This window comes from Chenopodium album, chromosome 5 (assembly GCF_948465745.1).
Source record: "Chenopodium album chromosome 5, dcCheAlbu1.1, whole genome shotgun sequence".
Lineage (NCBI taxonomy): Eukaryota > Viridiplantae > Streptophyta > Magnoliopsida > Caryophyllales > Amaranthaceae > Chenopodium > Chenopodium album.
Window position 1 is genome coordinate 25,038,224 of NC_137838.1, and position 7,852 is coordinate 25,046,075.

Below are 7,852 nucleotides of genomic sequence, written 5' to 3' on the forward strand. Positions count from 1 at the left end.
TGGAAGCAAAAAGAAAAGCTAGCTTCCTGAAACTATCAATGCAACCAGGTGGCAAGTTGCCAAACCATTGTTGGGCAATTCCCTTCAATTTAGCCGGGAAGCACCGACACCACATAGCATCCTCCAACCCCTACATGTGCATGAGGTTTGAGTAGACCATGAGATGATCCTCGGGGTTGGTGGTGCCATCGTATGCACCTACCACCACATTTTAAACCTTGGCCGGCTGTACGGCTTCGGTTATTTCCTTGGTGAACGCTGAGGTTTGTTCACCAAGTCTGAGCAGTCGGAGCTGCCAGTCCAAAGGCTGGACATTAAATGCCGCCTGACCCCAAGAGAGGGCCGGCTGCATAAAGTGAGGTGAGTACGGATCGTAGACTAACGGAGGTACATACGGCGCGCTCTCAATCATCTGAGGGTCAGAGCGGACGGTATTACCGCCTGTATGGCTCTCATGCAGAGATTGAATATTCCATGCAGATGTATTCTTGAAGATGTCTGGAAAGCTCGTTGTAAAGGCTGACTCAGACAGCTGCTAACTCCTCCTGCGGGTAATTATTTTCCGGGCGTCAACAGTTGATTTTTTGTTTCCCTCCGGCTGTTCGTTCCTGTGGGTATTGGTGGTATTTCTCTTAGGTTGAAGAATCTTGGACCAGTCAAGGATCCCGGTTGCCTTCTCCTTTGGATGCGGAGTTGGCTGCATGTCCCTGACTAGCTTCCTCTTTGCTAGAGGGGTCTTTCTGGCCGACTGTCCCTTACTTGGGCCAGCCTTACTTTTGGTTAGGGGTGAACATGGTTTGGTTTGGTGCGGTTTGAGTATAAACCAAACCAAACCGCAAAATACAGTTTGGTCAATTTTCCAAACCAAACCAAACCATATTAATATTAAAACCAAACCGTAATAATGCGGTTTGATGCGGTTTGGTTTGTGATTTATGATGAGATGACATTTTTTCCTAAAAATTGTCAAATATTAATAAATTTATAATAAAGTTCAAATAATTAGCCCAAACGGATTAAATTATACTACAATGTTTTAATAAAAATAACAACCAACTAATCAAGTGCTAACACAATAACACATAATAAAAAATAATACATAACAGATTAACAGTGGAAAAAAACATAATACATTTGTCAAAAAAAAAAAAATCATACTACATTATAGTTTTTAATAATTGGCAGCAACTTGACAACATCATGGGCTACATACATTATGCGATATCAATGATTGCCGGAGCTAAACTGATCTTGGAGTATAGTAGTATACTGAATTACTGACCGTCTTCTAATAATTTTCCATGTTTTTTATTATTATTTTTTTTAAAAAATATATAATAACTATTTTAATTTTTATAAATATTATATAAATATTAAAATGCGGTTTACTGGTTTACGGTACGGTTTGGTTTGGTTATAATTTTTGAAAAACCAAACCAAACCGCAAACCATATTTCCTAAAGAATCGAAACCAAACCGTATTTTTTCAAATCGTAAACCAAACCAAACCGCTAAAATGCGGTTTGGTCTGGTTTGGTTACGGTCCAGACCAAACTCTGTACAGCCCTACTTTTGGTGATGAGATTCTTAATTTCACCCTTGAAACTTGTCATGAATTTCATGAGTTCGTCCGGGTGACTGGGTCGGATTCACCTGCCTTGTGGGTTTCCCCTTCCGGCTGACCAGGGGGTCGGTTTGTACCCGCCTGGCTTTCGCCCCGCTCCCGAGTGTCTCTTGGACGGATGTGTTTGGTGATCACAAAGCCATCTTTGGCAATGAAGGTTTCGACTTGAGGAACATCATCCTCTTGATCAGTAAAGACCTCCAGGTTATCTACCGGACATTCGGGAGGTGGTACAGACTCTTGAACCATCCTTGAGGTACTCTCCCCACAGACGGAGCCAAATGTTTTGGGTGTTTTTGTCCCTCAGGAGAGCTACGACTCAAAGACTGGTCGGTGAGCGCCTGTTCCTGCAAAATAACGAAGACTCCGGGTGGTTGGAATTCCACCTCCGACGATCAAGTTAGAACGTGTAGAAGTGAGTAAAAAGTGCGGAAATAAAGGTGAGATCTTTCTTGGATTCCAAGAAAGGATATTTCTCTGATGTAAGAGAATGTTAGTAGTTGTGCAATCAATTTAATTTGTCCCACAAATGGGGAAATCTCCCTATTTATAGGGTCATTCTAGATAAAGGTGCCCCAATCTAGGTCATTTGCCCTAGATTTAGTGGGCTGCCCATCCTTATAACGACTCTTTGGGAATTGGGCCCTTAAAAGTCGTCATTCCTCTTGATGATAGTGGATTCCACGTGTCACTTTGCAAGTGGCCCGATTTAGGCCATTGATGGGTGGAAACGTGTTCCATCCCTATTGGACCACGTGGCGGGGTAATTTTACCCAAAACAAACTTCATATTTTCCTCCTTTCTTCACATTATTTTGGCCCCCAGGATGACAATTGTCATTGGCCGCCATCTTCTCAATTAGCTCCTTTGCCTTAGTTGGGCTCTTAAACAAAAAGGAACACCCAGATGCAGCATCAATATAGATTCGGAACTCATGTGTTACACCATTTTAAATGGTTTGGATCAACATCCATTTAGGAATACCATGGTGAGGGCACTGTCTCTATAATCGCTTGAACCTTCTCCATGCTTCATATAGGGACTCATTATTTGACTGCCCGAAAGTAGATAGCTTGTTCCTCAACCTTGCAGTCTTTTCCTGTCCCAAGAACTTGACTAGAAAAGCCTTTACCAGATTATCCCATGTGTCAAAAGAGCCAATACCTTCATCACTCAACCATTCCTTCACCCTATCTGGCAATGAGAAAGGAAAAAGGCGAAGTCTAATAGAATCATCTGTAACACCATTTAGCTTCATAGTATCACATTTCTCCAAGAAAGTATCAATGTGATTGACTGGGAAATCATGAGGTGTGCCTGCGAACGAATCATTAGAGATGAATTGAATGAACTGTGGTTTCTATTCAATGAGCAGTAATGGGTGGTCTAACAATGTTAGAGAGGGGTCCAGTTGTGGTATTAGGAATATTATACTCCAAAAGAGATTTTGTTTCGAGATCGGCCATGTTTCTGTTGTTTTGATTCCTCCTTCTTCTTCTACCTCCTCGTCTCCTTGCAGTTGCTTCGATTTCATAATCAAATGGTATTAAATCGGCTGACCCTAAATGTTGAGTTTACATGCAACAAAGAACTAAAACCTAAGAAATAAAAAACAGAAGAGATAAAAGTCGAAGCAACAGAGAGAGCTCAATAAAAACGAATCACAAATAACTAGAATGAAACCGTTAGTCCTCGGCAACGGTGCTAAAATTTTATATGAGTGTCATGTAACTAAAAAAATTAATCTAAATAGACCACTACTATGTAGACAGGCAAGTAAGGGTCGGATCTCAAGAGATTATGGTTCAACTAATTAAATAGACTCAGGTAACTACTAAGCAAGTAACCAAATCAAATTATTAAGAATTAATAACAAAATATCAAGAACGACGATGAAACTAAATAATATGATAATTAAATACTAAAGACATCCAAGATCAAGCCTTACACGAATATAATCAATGCAATAATAATTCTACCCCCAATATATAAATCAATTAACAAGAGGAAAAGTAATCTCTAGATAATACCAAAGGTCTCTCTTGAGTTATCGATGGCTTCTCTAATCACAATCATGCCTATTCTCATGGAGTCATGCAAATTAGAGACATTAAGCACATTACCTAGATTCTTAATCATTCATTCAACTATTCTCATGATGAATTTCAAACTCTTAATTAATCAATTCAATTTCGTTAAAACCCAACTCTCGTTGCGATTAAAACAAAGGAATAATAACAAAACTAATTATCTCTAATCTAGTAGTGGCATAAGCATAATCAATTAAGCATGTTAATTGGGATTATTATTGGAGAATTTAAAGATTTAATGCATCAATCATATTCGAGTTCCGCAAGATCCCGGATTAAAAGACTACTCACACATATTATAGGAAACAAAAAAAAATATTCAATGAAAAAACATGATTAATAAGCAAATAAAATTAAAAGCAGAAGAAAATATGAATAGCAATTACTTAATTGAATAGAAGTACCAATTGTTGATGAACAAAGATTAAAACTTGAAAGTGAAAATTAATGTAGATCTAGAAAGAATATTAGGGTTCTAATGAAGTTTTTAAAGCTAGAAAATAATAACTAAGTGTCTAAAATAGGGATTACAAAGGGTATTTATATCCCTTAAATAAGAAATTCCGAAAGATAATGAAATCGCGCCTCTTGAAACTAGGCCAGCCAGGGCAACTTCGCCCGGTCGGTGTAGGGAATATTTCAAGCGTTAACCCCCTAGCTTGAACCCCACTGTGATCATACACTAAAGTACGGTGGCGTCCAAAGGGAAAGAAGATAGAGCAAAAGAGTCGCTAACAAGTTTTTTTAGGAACTTGTAAACCGTTCACAGGTGAAGGTTACACCCCTTAACGATCCAAGAGATCGTCAACTCCATAAGGTCTTGAACCAAATAGGGTTCGGGGATGAAGGTACAAATCCAACCTAAAAGAGATTGAACCTGCCCTAATAATAGGCCTCTACTTTATTCTGATCATATTCATGTGCGCTTTCTTACTAACATGCAAGCAATAGGATTAACCCTAAACCTGTTTATCTATGTTGGTTGAATTTAATGCACAAATAAATCTATTATTGGCGATCACTTGAACAATAATCAAATTAACCCTAAACAAGATTATTAATTACCTTATTAAGCGTGATTACAAGTACAAATTCCTTTTAAACATGCATAAAAAGGCGTGATCAAGCAATAATAATAATAATAATAATAATAATAATAATAATAATAATAATAATAATAATAATAATAATAATAATAATAATAATAATAATAATAATAATAATAATAATAATAATAATAATAATAATAATAGTAATAATATTCATAATAATAATAATTATAATAATCATCATCATAAGATTATAATCATCATAACAATAATTATAACAATTATAATCATAAATCATAAAAATAATCATAATAATGTTAAAGCATAATAATGGCAAGATCCTAGGCATGATACTAACAAGATCAATAACAAACCCTAGCATGTCACTAACAATAAAAATCATATATTTAGCCCTAACATGATACTAACAATCATAAATATTAGGAAGTACATAAAAGGCATCATAACAATCATATTTAATTTAAGGAACTTATTCTTTACCCTAAACATGGTAGTAGGAATATCATAATAACATCATAATATCAATAAAAACCATTAAAGCACTTACTTGGATGCCTCGTACCTCTTTCTAATAACAAATACACGCGTTAGTAACTTCAAGGAAAATAATAATTAAAACAATAATTAAATTAAATAATTGAAAGAGAGATTTGGGACCAAACCCTCAGAAATTAAAACCTTTCACGTATAGGGCGAAGGCAACTTCAAATATGGCTAGGTGTATCTAGATCTAATGAATGCGGAATTTTGTATGTAAAAGGCTAGTTTAGAAAAAAGAGAGAGAGAGGGTAATCAAGAAAATCTTGATGGGAGTTGGTATTGTTGATGAAAACTAGTGAATGGAAATTGATGATCGAAAACGGAGTTTTTACGACGTTATTTATTAAATCAGCCAAAAAGATAAAATATCAAAACAGAATTCTGGCGCAAATAAAACCTGATTAGCGCCAACGCTGGCTATTGGCGCCAGGCGCCAGTCGTAGCGTCAGGCGCTATAGCTGGCGTTTGGCGCTGATCTGGGAATTCACACGTTTTCTTAAAATCAGATAAAAATTGTCGTACAGGAGGATAAAATCGTATTTTTCCTCAAAAATGCTCTTTGATTCTAATTAAAACTCTAAAAAGTCAACAAAAGTCAATTTATCAATGTTAATTGAATTAGGAATGAAAAGAACCTTCTAGAAGAATCTAGAAGACTAAAACCATTCCTAATTGCATTAGGAATGATAAATCTATATTAGGCCCTCCCCTAGATCATTGGGCCGCATATAAGGCTCAAACCAGGCACAGTTCAGTAAATTGGCCATAACTTCCTCAATATTCATCGGAATTGGGCTCATAATATATCGTTGGAAAGCTCTTGTCAAGCCCCATCCAACTACACTACTATTGGACCCATATCATGGACCAACCAAACTAGATTGGCTGTTTTCTTATAATAAGTTTTCAACAAAACAGAGAGAAGAGAAAAGAAATTAAAACTATCCGCAACACTAAACTTTCCACACTTTCACTTCATTTGATTATGATTCGACGCGAAAGGTACTCATCAACGGGTTTGGTTTTGAGGAGACACAAATGGGTGTCTACAGTCGGGCGCGAGAAGCAAATTCGACCAAACGCTTCTTCATCTAGCTTTCTCGTACAGTACTTTGTCTGCCCGGGCAATGCTGACCAGGCCGAGATGATGGAAGCCAAAGTCTCCATCACTTCCACAATGCTCTTCTCTTCTCTTTCCTTCGCCCTGGCTGTTAGGGCAACAATACCCTCCCAAGGCGGACACGGGAAAACGCTCCTCCATTTTAATAAGCTCTTGTGGCCATCAAAAACAGGTCCATATCATCCGAAAATCTTATTGTGCCTACAAAGTCAATTAAAAAGACCAAGCCACACTAGAGAAGAGAATGTTAGTGAGAAATAGCTCCTTAGAACTCAAAAATCATAAAAAAAAAATAGCTATAGAATGAGGGTAAAATGTGGTATAAAACTTGTACATCAAGGGACTTGTCCATATTTTAATGAACTCCATAATGTTTGGACTATGTTTATATTAATGATTACTCCATGTGTCATTTTATTATGTGCCAATATTCGTGTTTAGGTCATCAAAATAGAGAAATTCTTGGTCTATAATTAATAGAGTCCACTTTGTTCTCTACTAAGGGCACAATAGTAATTATAGCCACCTCTACTGTTTTATGTAAACGAAAAGCTTACAGGTGGGGCCTCTTATTCTGAAATTGTCTGCTGAGGAAATTTTAAAGAAGGGAAGATAGAGAAAACAAAAGGGGCAAACTCAATTCAAAACTCGAAATTAAAAGGGAAGAGAGAGAAAACAAAAGGGCCAAGTTGAAAGAAGAGAGAAAGAGCAAAAACCCTTCAGTTCAAAGAAGAAAGAAGAGAGAATATACGGTTAAGGGCAAGTCGAGAACGGCGAAAAAACTACAACAAACGGCGATTTGAACTCAAGCGAAATTGAAGTACTTCAAGCCACGGTGTAACATACATGTAGATCTCCATTGTGAGCTTTGATGGTATAGTTCTTGTTTGGCGCTGACTGTATAAACCAAGGTTTGCAAATGCTACAACCCTCACATCTAACCCTTTCTATAATGAGTTGTTTGAGGTTTCTTTCTCTATAAGGTAATTTTTTGGTATCCAGGTACTACTAACTGTCTTCGATCATCATACCAGGCCAATACAATGATATATGCATTCTGTTGGTATACCACCAATGTTTAAATGCAGTTTATGCAGTACTGTGAGGCGGATCTTGCATGAACTGAAGTATAAGAATATCTAGAATAATTAACTATCCACCATCTAGCAACTGACTAATTGCACTGGAGCTATTTTGTAATATTTAAGGAAATATTATGCTTTTGGAATTCTATTGTTATTGTATTAGTTATTATGTATGCTTTTAGACTTTTAAGACTTAGTAAGTTATTATGTAATATTTATTATGCTCATCCTTGTGTAATAGTAATTTTTAAAACTTAGCATGTTAAGTTGGTATTACGTTGATATCATGTTTTATGTAATAGCTATTACGTTATTGTTTTGAA

The 7,852-nt window shown here is 36.6% G+C and overlaps 1 non-coding gene across 1 annotated transcript; it reads left to right on the forward strand.

The window, feature by feature from the left end:
• Positions 1–2,604: 2,604 nt before the first annotated feature.
• Positions 2,605–2,711, forward strand: LOC145633310 (small nucleolar RNA R71). Its single transcript, XR_014112643.1, has one exon. It is a non-coding gene; the product is annotated as a small nucleolar RNA R71 (small nucleolar RNA).
• Positions 2,712–7,852: the final 5,141 nt, after the last annotated feature.